At 40.4% G+C, this 17,301-nt stretch overlaps 1 long non-coding RNA gene across 1 annotated transcript; it reads left to right on the top strand.

Moving 5' to 3' along the window:
- Positions 1-457: 457 nt before the first annotated feature.
- LOC134480007 (uncharacterized) lies at positions 458-14,678 on the top strand. Its single transcript, XR_015627101.1, has 4 exons — positions 458-575; positions 1,138-1,298; positions 12,268-12,439; positions 14,419-14,678. It is a non-coding gene; the product is annotated as an uncharacterized LOC134480007 (long non-coding RNA).
- The last annotated feature ends 2,623 nt before the right edge of the window (positions 14,679-17,301 follow it).

The following is a 17,301-nucleotide window of genomic DNA, read 5'->3' as shown; positions in this document are numbered from 1 at the left end:
CTTTACTTACAGATTTTTAACTTGTTTATGAAATACATGCTTTCTCTTCAGAGATAATAGCTTCTATTTTATTTTTCTAACTGCTCTAATAATTTCCTTTCATTTTTAGACCTCTTTATTAACAGTATTTTACATTGTACATTTTCTCCTGAGTACAGCTTTACCCTGCCTTGTGGTTTTTGGTTTTATTTTTTTTCCCTACTTTATTTTGGCCCGAAGCATCTTTAAGAGGAGAACTAAGCTTGCAATGGATAAAGAAAGGGTGATCTCTAAGACAAAAGAATTGCTGGAGTGAGAGCACGGATTGAAGAATTAGAGCAAGGGGCTCACACCATTTCACTAAATCAGGGTGATTACAGAGGAAGTGGTAGGGTGTGGGCTGGCTGCACTGATGATGTCACAGTGTTGCATTGTTTCTTCCTTTTTAGTTCACTGGACTGCACTCTCCTCCTGGAGCCCTTGGTAGTTCAGTTGCTTATCCTTCCATGGTAGCACAATTCTGTCTGCCCCACACAACTCTTTGTCTACCCTCTGGGCTCAGCAGCACCACAGAAGACAGGGTTCATGTGAAGAAGGTTAGTGCAGGGGAATATGATTTTGATATAAGTAACATTTTCCCCCTTTATTAGCCTGTCACTAGGAATGATGGTGCTATTTGTTGGATAATGACAAAAGGTGACAAATGATAGGGGTGATTCTAACTCTCTCTGTTCCTTGGAGAGGAAAAAATGGCAATTTTGATAAGACAGAGAGTGGCAGGGACCAAAGAATCCTGTGAGGTGTCTTCTGGTGAAGTGGACTCTCAATTTCAAGTTACATTTTATACCTTTTGTGCCAATTGAAGAAATATGAACTAGCCTCAAGGAAGCAAATACATTTAAACATATTTTAAATAACCCAATACTTTTTAATTCTTGTTAAAGTCAATAAAGCCATATTGACTTTAATATATACTTTATATATATATATATATATATATATATATATATATATATATATATATATATATATATATAAATACAGACAGAAGACACTCAAAGTTATGGAAAAATAGGTTGAATGACAAGGGGCTTGGTTTGGAGGAAAGCACCAGAGTAATGATTCCTTATCTTTTTCTTTGTGTCTCATCTATTCTAGGCTTATTGCTGTGTGAAATGACAGCAGAGAAATAGACACAAAGGAAAATTTTCAACAAAATGTTCTTTCCAGCAAAAGATCAAGAGAAGAGAATCTAGAAAGAAGGGAAAATTTTAGATAGCAACTGCTCAATTCCAGCCAAATAGAAAGGAAACGTTGTGGTAAGGTTGTCACATGACACTAAAGAGAGACATTCTATGGCGTGAGTTGGGGAAGCCAGGATGGGTGCCCAGAAGGCGACACAGAGTTTTTCAAGTGACGAAGTTGAAGGCCCCCAGCAGCATACCATTCTGAGTGCAAACATATTTCAGATGAAGGAACCTGAACTCATTCTTAGATGAAGGGAAAACCAGGACAATTTGGTCTAAGAAGATGTGCTTTCCTGATTGTTTTTTAACAATATAATTTCTATGAGGAAAAACTTTGGGAATCAAAGAGAAACAAGCAACTACATTGAATTTCCTTTAGAACTTTCAAAATTGTATTTCATAACTTAGAAATTATAACAGTACTAATGTTATTCAAACATCCAGAGGAGAAACATTTAAGATATTTTCGATAAGAGAGGGTCTAGGAACTTAAAAATTGAACTTTTTTTTTTATTTACTGAAACTGGAAAATGGTGAGTGTAATTAGAACACTTACAGTAAAACATTAAACAACAAAAACAAAACCCCTAGGAAATCTGCACAAAGAGATCCATTTAAATAAAAAGGAGATTCTAAGCAGTGTTTAAGAAACAAACAAACAAAAAAGAACAAAAACTGGAAAAACAAAATTAGAGAACCAACAGGAAACAAAAAAGGGAGACTTATCCTTAACACATCAATAATAATTACATTAAATTTAAATGGCCTAAACAATTTTTAAAAACCCCAGGGTTTGGCAGACTGAATTGAAAATTATAATTCAATTATGTGCTATCTGTAATAAATACTATATGCAATACTAAATAAATATACACTAACTGCAAGTTGAAAGTCAATTGATAGGAAGAGACAAATTGCACAAACATCAACCAAAGGGAGGGAGAAGTAGCTACAACGTTACTAAAGGAGACTTTGGGTTGTAAAATCTATAAGAGACATTATATAATAACTACCCAAAAAATATGCATGGAATGACATGGCTGCAAGCTCGACACAAGTGTGAAAGGAGTAGGAAAGAGAGAGAGAGAGAGAGAGAGAGAGAGAGAGAGAGAGAGAGAGAGAGAGAACTAAAAGTAGAGATTGATGAGTGTACATTATAGTGGAAAATACTTGATAGAAGGCAGAGGCAGAAAATTAGCAGATAGAACTCAGTACTGTCATCAACCAATAGCATCAAATCAATATTTACAGAATACCCCAAGCAACGACAGTACATAGGCATGTTTTAATGTTCACAAAAAATAGATAATATTTTGGGCCAAAAAACTAAACAAGTTTGAAAAAAAAGATGAAACCATGTAGAAACTAAAACCACAAAGACAACAAGAATATGTATAAACATTTGGAAACCAAACAGAATACTTCTAAGAAAGAAAACCCACAAGATAAAGACATCTGGAAAGCAAACAGGTAATTTCTAAGAAAGAAAACCTAAAAGTTAAAGATACCCTTGGGAAAAATAAGCTTAGTCATTGAACAAACAAACAAAAAAACCCCACAAAATTTCGAGACTTTTGTTCTTGAAAATTTGAGAACAAAACTAGCATTGAGAAAATTTACAGTAGTGAACTTTCGTACACATTTAAGAAAATGGTTATGGAATCAATGATATAAACTCTAACCTTATCTAGATGAAGAATCCAGACAAAGAAGGTGTCTAACAAAGTTCTGAGAAAGAGATAATAAGGGTAGAAGAAACTAAAACGAGAAATAAGAGAGTAAGGGGAACAAAGTACTGAGTCTTAAAAAGAAAAACCAAAAGTTACTTTCTAAACAAGACTACAAGACTGACACAGACAACGCAGAGAAGAGACAGGTGATCAATTTCTGGAATAAAATGGACATCATTGTAGACTCAACAGATATCAAAAGGGCATAAGGGGTTGATATCACTGTGGGTTGAAAGAGAAATGTCTCCTGTAAGCTGACTCCCTAGTTGGTAACTGTTACAGTCATGGAACTTTTAGGGAACTGAACTTTACTAGAGAAGTAGGTCAAAGAGGGTGGCCTTGCCAACTTCCTGTTCCCCGACCCCTGCTCTCTTCTCTACCCTGTGGCCGTGTCATGCCTTCTTGCTATGATGTTCTCTCTCCTCTTTGGAACCACAAGCCAGAGTAAACCCTTTCTTTCTTAAGCTATTTTGGTCATCTTATCACAGCAAAAGAAAAGTAACAACTGACACAAGCGACCCTGTAGCTACAGATATAACACAGACTACTGTAGCTCTCAATATGAAATGGGTAATTACAGGGAATAGCCCTGCAACTGTTGGAGAAATTGAGTTCATAACGTAAAAACTGCCAGCAATAGAAATCTCCAGACTCAAATTGCTTTACTGAAGAATTCTGCCACACATTTAAATAAAAATTAACACCTTTGCCAATTAACACCTCATTGAAAGGGCTACAAGTCTAGTGTAGAAAATAAAAGAGGAAAATAACACTTACAAATTCACATAATGAATCTAATATTGTCTTGACACAAAATAGGATGCAATACTGAAAACCATCAACATCTCTCATGAATTTAGGTCCAAATAAACTCTTCATAAAATATCCACACATTAACATTGGCATTATTTAAGAATTTTGTGCTACTATATGTTATGATCTGTGCACCACAAAAGTAAAGAGTTGAAGTATTGTTGCCAAAATAAGATTAATATATTAGGAAGTGGGCATTTGTCAGAGAGATTCATCTTTACTTCTTTATAACATAGACTCCAGATACAAACTATGAGCCAGGAAGTGGCCTTATATCAGCCCCATACTTACCAGCATGTTGATCATGGGTTTTCCAGCCTCTAGGACTATTAGCAATAAATTTATGTTAACCTGGGAACCCAGTTTGTGGATTTTTTTTTTGTTATAGTAAGCCTGAATGTTCTAAGACATTGTGGTCAAGTGTGGTTTATTTCTTGGCTGCATGGTTGTTTAATATTGAGACTGACCAATTGTATTTGTTCTTGAGATAAATGACCATAACCAAAGGCAACTAAAGCAAGAGCTTATTTTGGTAGAGGGCTAATGTCCATAATATCCAGAAAGACATTGACTGGAGCAGGAAGCTGAGGAAGCGCACCTCAGCAGCGCACACAGAAAGCAGAAAGATCAAAGTAGAAGAGAGGAAAGCTACGATCTCTCACGTTCCAGACCCAACGTCATACTTCCTCCAGCAAATCTCCACATCTTTTTTATTTTATTTTATTTTTATTGGATATTTTTTATTTATGGTTCAAATTTTATACCCTTTCCCAGTTTCCTATCCATAAACCCCCTATCCCATCTCCCCTCCTCCTGCTCCTATGAGGGTGTTCCCCGACCTACTCACCCACCCCTTCAGTCTCCCCCCCCTGACATTCCCCTACACTGGAGCTTTGAGCCTTGGCAGGACCAAGGGATTCTCTTCCCACTGATGCCTAACAAGGTCATTCTCTGCTACATATGCAGCTGGAGCTAAGGGTCTGTCCATGTGTACTCTTTTGGATGGTGGTTTAGTCCCTGGGAGCTCTAGTTGGTTGGTATTGTTGTTCTTAGAGGTTGCAAACCCCGTCAGCTCCTTCAATCCTTTAACTCCTCCAATGGGGACCCTGTTCTCAGTTCAATGATTGGCTGTGAGCATTCGCCTCTGTATATGTGATGCTTTGGCAGAACCTCTCAGGAGACAGCTGTATCAGGCTCCTGACAGCATGCACTTCTTGGCATCAGCAATATTGTCTGGGTTTGGTGGCTGTATGTATATGGGCTGGATCCCCAGGTGTGGCAGGCTCTGGATGGCCATTCTGTCAGTCTCTGCTCCAAACTTTGTCTTCACATTTCCTATGAATATTTTTGTTCCCCCTTCTAAGAAGGACTGAAGCATCCACACTTTGGTCTTCCTTCTCTTGAGCTTCATTTGATGTGTGGATTGTATGTTGGGTAATCTGAGCTTTTGGACTAATATCCACTTATCAGTGAGTGCATATCATATGGTTTTGTGTGTGTGTGTGTGTGTGTGTGTGTGTGTGTGTGTGTGTGTGTGTGTGAGAGAGAGAGAGAGAGAGAGAGAGAGAGAGAGAGAGAGAGAGAGAGAGAGAGATTGGGTTACCTCATTCAGGATGATATTTTCTAGTTCTATCTATTTGCCTAAGAATTTCATGAAGTCATTGTTTTTGATAGCTGAGTAGTACTCCTTGTGTAGATGTACCACATTTTCTGTATCCATTCCTCTGTTAAAGGAGAACTGGGTTCTTTCCAGCTTCTGGCTATTATTTAAAAAAAAGTTGCTATGAATATAGTGGAGTATTTGACACTGAAATGAACAAACTATGACAGATAAAGGGAATCAGAGCAGCCCTAAAGATTGGAGATACAAGCTATTTAAAAACATGAAAAAACTCAGTGCAGAAAAGAACCCTGCAGCTTCTTCAAATTGACAAAACGTTTGCTGCAATTCTCATCAAATTCCAGAAAGCTTTAAAAGTAATTAATATACAGAGGCTGGAGTGATGGCTCAGGGGTTAGGAGCACTGGTTTTGCTTCTGGAGGAGCTGGTTTCAATTCTCAGTATCTAAGCTCACAACCATCTGAAGCATCAAGCCTAGGGGATCTGGCGCCCTCTTCTGCAATCAACAGGTTCTGCATGCATGCGATGCACAGGAAACCACTCATACACATAAAATAAAAAACAAATAAAATATAAACTCAATATACATAATATTATCCCAAAACTGATTAAACTAGGGGCTCAGTGGTAGAGTGCGTGACTATATAACAACAACGAGGCCCTGGCTTCAGTCCCAGCATTGCAAAGAAAGCAAAGGTCAAGAAATGATAATATCCAAACAATTCCGAAAGGAAAGGGAACTTGGTGAAGGTTTTGACTTCGGCACACGAGGAACCTACTCTTGTTATCGTTTTGGCTATTGTTTCACTTCATATTTCTGATATGATTATCAAGGAGCCATAAGTTATATATCTATGCTCTTGAGCACGTGACATTTAAAGATGCAATTTGTGACATTCGATCATGCAGATGAGACAGAGCTTTATGGGAATGCATTGCTCACAGGTGACTGAAGCTGTGTTGTTTATCGGTAAAAGCAGATGACTGTAAGACGCTGTTGTGAGTGCCAATGAAGCCACAAAAATACACAGACTGCAGACCAAATGTGTATTCTGACAAACGTTAACTCAAAATGGATTCTTATATCCATTTATAATGATAGGGAATTTATAAAGAAGACTGAAAAAAAGGTAGATTTGGTGACAAATGCCTGTCATCCTGGTATTCAGGGAGCTGAGGTAGAAGGTTTGGGTTTCAAGGGCAGCCTGTGCTATAAAGAGATACGCTGTAATACCTTTAGAAGAAAACCACAGTTGTGACATCAGACTTGGCATGTTGCTAGTGTCTTGGATATGTCCCTGATTGCACAGCCGAAAGGAGAGAGAGTACGCTGACATTGTTATTCATGCACCAAAGAGCAGCCAGGCAAGGACTCCTATGACTGGAAATTAATATTAAGAGCATAAAATAAAGCTATGGACCTCAGGCAAACCAAGCACATCAGGTTAAGCATGGTCCAGTTACCTCAAGCAGACATTTTCCCAAAGACAATACGTAAGTTAACAATAAGCACCTGGAAAAAATGCTCAGTTGCCACCAGCCCTCCGTGGAGAACTGGAAGTCCATAGTAGAGGAGAAGGCACTCCTCACCCGCTGAGGTGATTACCATGTATGTTAAAAACGGACTAGAAACAGCAAGTGCCACTGATAAACCAGAAGCCCGTGCCTTGCTGTGGGAATGATTCAGCAGCCGTTAAAAAAGTAGGTGGCTTCCTTCAAAGGTTGCTTGCTTATTTTTAAATTTTTTATTGTGCACAATCAAGGCACATGATCCCATGTTACATAAGGGCACTTTCATACACATATATATTTCGAGATGAGAATCTTCTCCAAACTCGCTAACCTCTGCTTCTTCCACCTTCCTTTTAGTCCCCTTGTTTTTTTTTTTTTTTTTTTTTTACTTCTTTTTTCTGCTTCTGTGTCATCTACACGGATATAATTCGGTGCAAACATAATATCTCACATACTTAAATACAGGATTACCCATCGTACAGAAACCCCACTCCTACTTATACACCCACAGACATGGGAAGGAGAAACTGGAAAAGGATGCTTTTTGATGGCACTGCTCACAATAACTCAAAAGTGGAAAATACCTGAATGTCCATCAGTTCCTGAAAAGATAAACCAAAGGAGGTACATACACGCAGTCAACTGTTGGACACCTTAAAACGGGTGGCGTTCTAACCTGAGTCACGATATGCATAAACCCTGCTAACACTGTAAGTAGAATAAGCCGGGGACAGAGAATGTATGTTTTATGATTCTACTTATGCGAGGCACCTCCTTGTTAAATTCAGAGGTGGAAGGTATCGCCCTGGACTAGGGAGGTGACTCAGGTCTTCCAGAGGACCTGACTTTGATTCTCAGTTTCCACCTGACTGTTCATAACTTCAGTTCCAGGAGATCCAATGACCAGAATATCAGGTACACATGTGGCTCACAGATGAACAAGCAGGCGAAGCACCCATACACATAAATACATTAATTTAACAAAAATATAAATTATCACATTGATCATAACATCTGAAGTGATTGGGGATCATTTTAAAATTTGACTATTTTATTTATTATTATATATTAATTAGGGTGTGTTAGCTATATAATATAATGGACGTCCCTATAACATTGTCCTTGATGTACGTAGTGCACTTTCATCATATTTGGCCCTCTCTTGTCGTCTCTTCTTCTAGTCCCTTTCCTCTTCTTGAACATTCCTCTTTATGCTTTCATATTTATTTCTTAAACTCTAGATACTGCATATGGGAGAAAATGTGATATTTGTCTTTCTGAGCGTGGCTTATTTTGCTTAACATCATGATCTTTGGTTCCAACCATTTTGCTGCAAATGACATAATTTTGTTCTTTATGGCTGCATAAAACATGAGAGCCGTTTTGAGTGGGTGAGAGAGTTTGTTTGGGAGGATGAATAAGTTCTGAGAATGGATGCGTGATAGTTTTGCAACACTGTGAATGTATTTAATGCCACTAAATTTTATACTCAAAATGGCTAAAATGATAGGTTTTATGTGTGTGTGTGTATATATGCATACATGGATTATCAGAGTGAAGAAGCAGAAGGCAGAGCTCTCACTCATATAGTTCTTTATCTTGTTTGCACTCAGTTGCTGTGGTTCTCTGGTGTCTGCCTTCTTCTGTCCTGTTCAGTGACATTTGGATTCAGTCTTTGATTCCATGGATCCCAGGGAGCTGCTGTGCCTGATTATATTGCCCCCTGAGAGGGAAGATTTTCTTTGTCTCTTTCAGTGTGTGTCACAGAACTTCTTTGTTCTCTGACAAGGTTGTGCTTGACTGCTTCTTGAACAATTAGAAAGGCTTACAGATGTGTAAAATGATAGAAATCTCAAGGCTTTCGACCCAATCCCCCTCCATTGGGGCAACTCAGTATTTGCCACATGATCTCTCTGTTTCTAGGACTTCTGTCATCAAATCCATATCTGTGTATGGATGTTCTCTGTCTTTCCTCAAAATAGCTTTAGCAATAGGCACAAATGGGCACATTGCCTAAAGAGTGATGGCAAACTTCACTCCAGCCTTTTAAATGTTCTCATTGCATACCCGATATTGCCTTTCCTTTCCCACTGCTAGGATTACGTATTTTGAGGTACCTTTCCAGACAAAACTACAATTTACCAATCTACATGTAAATATAAGATATTCTGAGAATTATGTGTTTTTCTGAAAGTGTTTTTTTTTTGGGGGGGGGTTGTTTTTACTTTTAACAACTTACAATCCAAAATCCAATTTCCAATGGGCCCTGTACTCAAAATGTATCCCAGTTTAACTAAAAGTAAGTGTAACAAAAGAAAGTGTGGCACAAAGGATTCTGTCCTTGGTTCCAGATGACAGGAGAAGAGGCTTGCAGGATGACCACGATAGAGTGAGGTGGCTACTGGAAATGCTGCAAAAATCATTTTTGGTGCTGTTGGGTTTGTTCCCAGCAGAGGGCGCTGTCACCCTATATGATACTCCCTGGGTACTCTGGCATCCACTGATTCTTCAATTTTATATTCTTGTCAACATTTCCAAACCTCAGCTTCGGTGACCATAACCTTGGGAAAGCATCCAGATCTGAGGTTTCAGCAACAGTTCAAGGTTTATTGGGAAATATTCATCTTCTCACCATGGAGGCAGCTCTATCTAGTTTTAACCAAAGGCCCAAGAACCCAACAAAGCTACAGTTGACAAGAAAGTTATCAGGGCAAACGGCTTCATTTATGTTCCCAGACCTGGCTTCCTTTCTCTTTAAATGCCTGGTTTGGAAAGCAGACCCAATTTCTACAAGTAGCAAGAAATGTTGGGGCATGCAAGCCGTGCTAGAAGTGTGCCCTGTGCTGGGGAAACACACTTCCCAGACTAAATTAGCTGAGCATGCAGGGAGATGACAGTTGAGAAGACAAGGGAGTAATATATTTTTCATTCGACAGCAAGCTAACGGAGATGATTGTTGCTCACAGGAGAAGCTGGGAAATGCTGGGCAGCTGTGAAGGCTGAAGCCTTTGGGATTGCTGCCAAGGGGAGGTGACTTACATGCTCCAGGCCATAACGACTTCATAGGCAGTGCAGAGAGTGACAGGCTGACTTATGCTGGAGGAGTTACACTCTGTATGCTTGAAGGCACTACTTAGCCACCACCCTCCCACTTCTGCAATTACCCGGAACCCAGAGAGGTTTGAAAACAACTTTTCAACTTTCAGTAATGGTACTCAGCTACCCATGTGAACGTCTATGAAAGCAAGCCCATGGTTACCTGCCTTAGATTGCTGCTGGCAGGGGTGAGTGACAGGGCTGTAAAGGTCAAGTCTTCATAATAGAGTGGATGGAATCAGACCCTATGGCTGAGAGCTGTGAGTAAGAGATGACAATGACCCTTTGCTGAGACCCTGCATTGTCTTGTGTCTTAGCAGCCCGAAGCCCTGTCATAACGGGACTTCTGCTTCATCTTTTACGGTGCAGTAAACTTAAGAGAGTTTGAGGAGTTCCTTTGAAGTCACAGTCCAAGATAGAGAGCCAGGACCGCTTGCAGCCTGTTTGGTAGCACAGACCTGATTCTTTCTATTACTGGGTTCCTTGGGACTTGAGAGGATCCAAATCTACCTATCAGGTAGCTTAGCTGCCTTCCTAGGGAAGGTGGATTGGCTTGGGAAGAACGATTGTTATAGGGAAGGTGCCAATAAGGAGGTAGTTTGTGTCATGACCTCCTTCCAGGGGTCAAAGATATCATCTAGACCAATTTCCTATACTGCCTCCCTGAGGGAAATGATACACTGAGCCAATATTGTCTGAGCCCAGCCTGTAAAACTTGGCCCCATATAGGTCGATCTGGGGCTTCAACAAAGAACATTCCCTTGAAGAATCTTATTGTAACTTTATTGCAGCCTGCAGGAAGGAAAGCAAGGTGGGAAAACCAAGGACTTAGTGGGGATCCAGAGGTGAGAGTCGAATGCTCTGGTGATTTCAGCCAAGATCCTTTGTTCAGATTCTGATGACAACGATGATGATGAAGATGACGATGATGAAGAGGATGATGAAAACGAGGAGGATGGCTTTACATCTGACTCAGTGAAACACAGGATGATGCAAGAAGGAATTTGATTCATAGGAAACTAGATTGTCTCTCAGGATGCATCCCGTCAAGGGGCACTGGAGAAAGCTTCCTAGTAATGTGTTAGAGGTAAAGCCTAGTCAATGAGATAGCTATCGTGAGGGAGAGAACCCATTTGCTTCTGTGTGACCTGGAGTAGTGTGACTTCCATGATAGTATCATAGGCCGGAAGTCTGTGGTCGTGGGGGGAGGCTTACCAAGACCCTGTTGGGTAGAGCAAGAAAGTGAAAGCGTTTCCTCAGCTAGATGCGATTAATGCTCCATTGTGATCTGGGACCAGCAGCTCCATGAGCGAGATTGCTTTTTTCAACCATCTCCACTCTTGGAATATTCTTCACTATCCTTCACAGCTGGCCATGTCCTAGTCACTGTTCAAGGCTCCCTTGTCACCTCCCTTGTCATTCTTCCTCCTTACTGTCAAATGGTGGCATTGAAAAATCATCTTTTAGCAGGTTCAAGCTGAATTTATTGGTTGCCAAAAAAGGCAGACTACTTCCTTGACTTTTATGGTCATGGTTATGGTCATCAAGTATGGTCTTTAAGTATAGTCACCTGCTATGATCATTAGTCATAGCTAACAAATGATTACCTGTTACGGGGAGAGACACTTACAGCATCTTAGATAAACTAAGGTTAATCCAAGAAACTTACAAAGTTGTGAAGATAGCCCCTAAATTCCAATGTCTATTAGGATTGTCTAAACCAAGACTGGTAGACACAGGAGACTGCAGGCTCTGAGAAGCTTGGAAGGGATCTGGATGGATCGTTAATGATCATTGCAAAAGGTTAAAATGTTGAACAATTCTGTATCTTGAAGACTCTTTAGATGAATCTGAGATTCATCTTCCTGCTCAAGGTTTTCCTGGAACCATAGAGCAGAGTTAATAGTGATAGGTTCAGAGTCAGACCCTGTGGCTGAAGGCTGAGTGGATGTAGTAGAGTTGGTTCTTATCAACCTTAGAAAAATGACTACTCCCTCTACCACAGATGTTGCTGTCTGCTGCTTCTCTGAGCATACACTTGTGTACGGCCATTCTGAGTCTTCCTGCTTGCAGGCCCTTGTACATGAGCAATTTGGGGGGCCAGGGAAGAGATTACACATGTTCAAACATATAGACATTGAGGATACTCTGGAATATATGAATGATAACTTTTCAAATGTGCTTGTTACATCAGCAACTGATTACCTTACAGACAAATGCTCTAAAAACACATTTAGTTCTCCTGTGCCCTTCTCTTCTCCCTCTCCAGGCCCTGTCTCTTAACTTTAAAAAAAGATTGGAGAAAAGTGCTCAATTTGAAGAATGGAAAAAGGATGAAATTATAACTCCTTGCATCTAGCCTCTAATCAGAAGCACTGTTATATATTCTTGAAGTAGGAAAAGGTCAAACATGTCGTGTAAAGAAAGAAGCGATGTAACAGGTAACTTGGCATGGATGTTGGCATCAAGCCTTTTTCATTTAGATCAGAGCCGGAATTGAAGGCAGGTTGCCTCTCTGGCTTTCGGATCATAGTAACTTCATTTTCTTACTTTAATCTTCCAGAATTCACTGTCTGAACTTTACTGCAATAATTGCCCCATAGGGAGCTTGGCCAGACCACAAAGATCAGTCACAATTTTTCTCCTGGACCCGAAGTGTTCTCTAGAAAGGGAATTTGGCTGGCACCAAGAATCCTGATTTCTTTGTCACATCTGCATCTGATGTGTATCAGACATTACATAGGTAGCATTTTCCTGTGGGTTACTACCTATTTAGGACCCCAGATAGTACTGAGTCTGCAGTGTTTTCATTAGAACAATCAGAGAAAGGTTAAAAGCAGGTGGGCAGGGGCAGACACTGAGAAAGAGAGCAGACTACAGTAGACGCTCCAGATAATGGGAATGCCAATAGTGCTCACCAATAGACTCACAGTTGCATAAAAGTCTTGTCAATAAGCTCTTTCTATTCTCACTGAAAATTAACAGGTGACAACCAATTTACTGTTCCCATCAGTTGCTTGTCTGGGTCTCTTTTGTCCATGTGGGACTTGGCTGACTGAAATGCAGGGATGTATTTCGGGAATTCAGAACTCAAGGGAAATAAGCACGTGTGGCCCACCTTGGTCCTCTGAGAATCAAGGAAGCAGCTAGAGACTGGAAGTGGTGTCCCATAAAGGAAAGGGCTAAGGAAAGGGCTAATCAAGGGTCAAGGGTCAAGTGAGGCTGCACAATGTCTTGGAGTGGGGAAGGCAAGGTTGTAGGAACCAAGTCTGAGCTGGAAAACAAAACATTCCAAGCCCTTCATTATTTGGTGAGTTTGGTGACACAATAGATATTATCACAAGGCCAAAATGAAGGGATCCTTGTCTGATTGATGGCAGGTGTGAGTCTACTCACATGAGTTGGGAGAAAAGAACAGATCTAAGAGGACCACATGTTCACGGTGTTGTTCCAATAAACTACAAGCAATGAAAACCAAATAATATTTTGTTAGGCATATACATACATACATACATACATACATACATACATACACACACATACATACATACAAACACATACATACAAACACATACATACAAACACATACATACATGCATGCATACATACATACGTACATAATGTGAGAAAACTAAGAATGATTCAGGGTCTTCAGGGATAGCAGTTTCTTCAGGAGGAGGTAGATGAGACAAGCAGAAGCTCATAGTTGGATAATCATTGGATTTTGTATTATATCACATGTAAGAACATAAAATTAAAGAGTGTTGCACAGGCAAATGATGGAAGAGTGTCATTTCAATTCTAGCTACTGAGGTAAACCCATATGCATCCACATAGACAGCACAAAGCAAACAGTAAATAAAATAAATCAGACATTAAGTACTTATCACAGGCAGACAAGGGCTCTTGTATATGCCATCTCGTTTATCCTGACAAGTGCATTACGAGGTAGGCAATACTAAGAACCAGCTTTTACATAGGAAGTAGTTATGCCCAGAGAGATGAAATCGTTTGCCCAAGGTCATGGAGACATCAAGTGGCCAAGCTAGCATTTGAACTAAGTTGCCAAGATACATTGTTTGCAGTTTGTGGCTCACGTCTTCCCTGAACTTTGGCACTTTCTGAAGAGTCCCACTTATGTCTGTGCCCATGGCCTTAGCCCCCGGCATATGTACTATTGGGATCAATCATCATGTCTACAGGGCCTTGAATTTCCCATGGACTGGCACTGCTCACCTATTCCCTCCTAGGGCAGGTATAAATCATCTTTGCATGGACATACCCATTGACCCACCCAATGTGAGCAACTGTCCCACAAGAGATATTAGCCAGAGTCTATTTGTTTGTTTAGGGGTGGTGTCTGATGAAGAACTTGAACTGAGAATGAGAAGGGCTGAACAAATTCTATTTGATCCTCTAGGAACTGACTATCACAGCCCAAAGACTAGCCAGAGGATGGAGAAGGGGGAAGCCATGCAGAAGCGATATTGGGAGGAACCACACAGGCATTGAGATTGACCATTTCCGAAGATACCATTTGCACAGGGGCATATGGACCATAATTACAACAGGATTCTCTGAAGGTGGTGGGGCTTGCACCTGGCTAATAAGTCATTCAAACTAGAAGCAGGAAGATAGACTGAGAAGGAATAATTATGGCTGAGCTACATGAATTTTCTTTTTCTTTACAGTGTGCGAAAAAAAACTTGGCTGCACATGCATTCACTTTTTTTCAAATGAAAGGGTTTCCTTTTAGCTACCCTTTCTTGGGGCTGACTTAGAGGCCAGAGACAAGAAGAGCCTCTGGAGAGCCCAGGGGAAGAAACTAGAAGGAGGAATGAAATTAAGTTAAAAACCCCCTTTGACATTTAAGAAAAGTCAACAACCATCTAAGTGATGAGAGAGACCAGAAATATAACTGGCTGAATGTCAATTTTAAAACTAGAAAGATAGCTGCCACGTTATCACGCCGACCAGGTGTCTCTGGGCCGTAAATAACTCACGGTTGGTCTATTAAACTTTAATGCTTGTGATAACAGCAAAGAGCATGTTACAGCCCTCCTAAAAATACATACACACATGTGTGTGCACATTACACATCACACACACACACACACACACACACACACACACACACACACACACACATTCATCCAAACAGTGATTTTCAACATTTATGCCTTGCAGTGAATACATACACAAATGTGTATGTGTGTTACACATTCTCCTCTCTCTCTCTCTCTCTCTCTCTCTCTCTCTCTCTCTCTCTCCTTCTCTTATCCAAACAATGATTTTCAACATTTATGCCTTGCAGTGAATACATACACATGTGTGTGTGTTACACATTCTCTCTCTCTCTCTCTCTCTCTCTCTCTCTCTCTCTCTCTCTCTCTCTCTCTCTTTCTCTCTCTCCTTCCCTCCCAAACAAACAGTGATTTTCAGCATCTATGCCTCGCACTGCTTTCTTTGCACGGTTGTTTTACTGCATTATCCTTTGCTATTATCTTGGCCACAAGTCCCTGCTATATGCAGCTGACTTGCAGTCATGGGTAGAACAACCTAATGTAATTAACTATCTGGCAAGTGTACAATGATCATCCTCACATAAAAAAGATTCTCTCCTTCAATGAACATCCTCCAAATAAAGCACTTATTTCACCGCTTATAAAGCAGGGAATGAAATTTTAATTTGGGGGGGGCGGTGGGGGCAGGTAGGAGGATGTATAGCCCCTTTCTTTATTTAGTTAAAACTCATCATTTTTGTACGTTCTTTAAAAAATTGAAATAGTAATTATGACACTTCAAAGTGACTTTTAAAAATATCCAGAAGAAAAAAAAAAGAAGCAATGTATTTGGAAAAAGTTTAGAAACTAAGAGATGTGCAATTTGAATCATCCAGAGGAGGGTTATTACCCAATAATGAAGCCTCACACTCCCGTTACACTGGCTTTTGTATGCGAGCCTTTCAAACCATGAGCTAATGATGCTTCCTGCCTCCCCTATGGCTGGGGTCCCTGTTGACATCTTCTGATGAATGGAGAAAATAGGACCAGGTGAACTTGACTTGTCTTCACTTCAAACCATTTATTAATGCCGTGGTTTAGAATACAACTCCCAGGTTCTCTTTATTTGTTTCTCTTTCCTAGAATACCAAGACTTCTTATTCCTTGCCCTGCACAATGAGGTCCCCAGGTACGGAGGAAGCACAACACAGAGATGATCAGAGATGATCGGGTTGGGGAGCTGGATTTAAGAGCCCACCCCCAATGAGGCTTAATGGACCTAGCTGAGGAGACTAAATCCTCTTATGGAAATGAGGAGGGAAGAAGGGGGTGGGGCTTGCTGTGTATAAGCTCCAATTGTTAAGCTTCCAGGAACCTGCCTGCAGGTTGTTAAACCTAAGGTAGCTTGAAGTCAGCCATGGTGGGAAGATTTACACCATGAACCCCAGCAAACAAAACAAGTGAGGACTGCCCTACAGCGCAATGAGCTTACTAGGGCAACCTAGAAAGCTGTGAAGAAAACAAGGGGTTATGCCTTATCAGTCTTTTGTCTAAGTTAGTCAGAGGGAAGCCAAGGTTGGAAGGGTGTTCGTTGCCTTTAAATTACTCTATGCCATGTGGTCATTGATCAGTTGATGATACTGAGAAGGGAAGGAAAACTCACCAGGAATCCAGTAAACTGAGGTCTATGCTGGTAGGATGCTTTAAACCTGAGGTTTGGGTTATTATTAGACTACGCTGGGAAATCAAGAGGTAAAACCAACTCCTTACTTTCCCTGGGTGTCTACTTTCTTTCCTCTGTTTCCTCCTGGCTCCTTTCAGTCCCTAGGATTTGTTCATTCATTCATTCATTCATTCATTCATTCATTCAGAAGACGTGCTTTGAAATGGGGGTGCTAGGAGCAGAGGCTCAAATGGAGAGTAAACATTCAGTCTACCCATATGTGAAGACATTTTCCCATACCATTTAATTATTGCTTAGTTAACATATAAATGGCCCGATTAGGTGAACATTATCTTTATCCCAGACTTGGGAAAATCGAGGTAATATTTGTATTTTGGCATTAAAATATGATATTGATATTTGCTATTAATTTTATATTTTGGATAAAGGGTGTTCACTCAGAACTTAGACCTCACCTTCCCATAGGCATGGGGCGCTAAGGAAGGCTGTTCTGAGCCCCTTCAGATTCAGAGGGAAGACTAGGAAGTCGAATGAGGCAGCCCTGCAGGAGCTAGTACCCTTCCCTGCAGCATCTGCATCTGCTGAGACCCGCGTTTCCTTATGCAAACGTTTGCAG

The sequence above is a fragment of the Rattus norvegicus genome, chromosome 8, assembly GCF_021556685.1.
Source record: "Rattus norvegicus strain SHRSP/BbbUtx chromosome 8, alternate assembly SHRSP_T2T, whole genome shotgun sequence".
Taxonomy (NCBI): Eukaryota; Metazoa; Chordata; class Mammalia; order Rodentia; family Muridae; genus Rattus; species Rattus norvegicus.
This window is presented reverse-complemented; position numbering and strand designations above follow the sequence as displayed.